The following is a 754-nucleotide window of genomic DNA, read 5'->3' on the forward strand; positions in this document are numbered from 1 at the left end:
TGAAACGTGTGTAATACCATCCGAACCACGCCACTCTGCTATCTGTACATTTGTAATCATACAGAAGGCATTAAGTACTTCAGCCTTATCCTGATCCTTGGTCACCATGTTGCCCTCAGCATCATCCAACAGGGGATGGAGATTCTGCCTAGGCTTCCTCTTGCTGTTGATGTATTTATAGAAATATTTACTGATGTTCTTCACCTTAGCGGCCAAGCTCCGTTCTAGCTGGGCCTTGGCTTTTCTAATTTTCTCCCTGAATGGCTGCACTACGTACTCGTAATGGTCATAAGTTGCTTGCCCATTCTTCCAAATACCATAAACTTTACTTTGTTCCCGCGTTCCAGCCAAAGGCCTCTGTTCAGCCTGACCGGCCTCCTTGCCCGTCAACTTGTCTTGCGTGACTTAGTGATGGTCAGCTCCTGCACTTTTAAAATAACTCCCTTAAAAGCATTCCCCGCCTTCCTGGGCTCCTGTGCGCTCCAGAACTGCCTCCTAAGGGACCCTCTCAACCACGGTCCGAAAGAGGCCAAGGTCTGCCCTCTGGAAGTCCAAGGGGGCAGCAGTTCTGCTGACTCTCGCCCGTGGTTCAACAAGGATCGGAAAATACAGTATCTTGTGATCACTTTGCCAACTCCCACCCAGCCGCTCCCTCCCCTCCCTCCTCCTCCTCCCCAGCAGGAGAGCAGGAGATAAGGGAATGAAAAAGCTCACGGGGCGAGACAGACAGGGAGATCTCTTAACAGTTACTCTG

The sequence above is a fragment of the Meleagris gallopavo genome, chromosome 3 (assembly GCF_000146605.3).
Source record: "Meleagris gallopavo isolate NT-WF06-2002-E0010 breed Aviagen turkey brand Nicholas breeding stock chromosome 3, Turkey_5.1, whole genome shotgun sequence".
Lineage (NCBI taxonomy): Eukaryota > Metazoa > Chordata > Aves > Galliformes > Phasianidae > Meleagris > Meleagris gallopavo.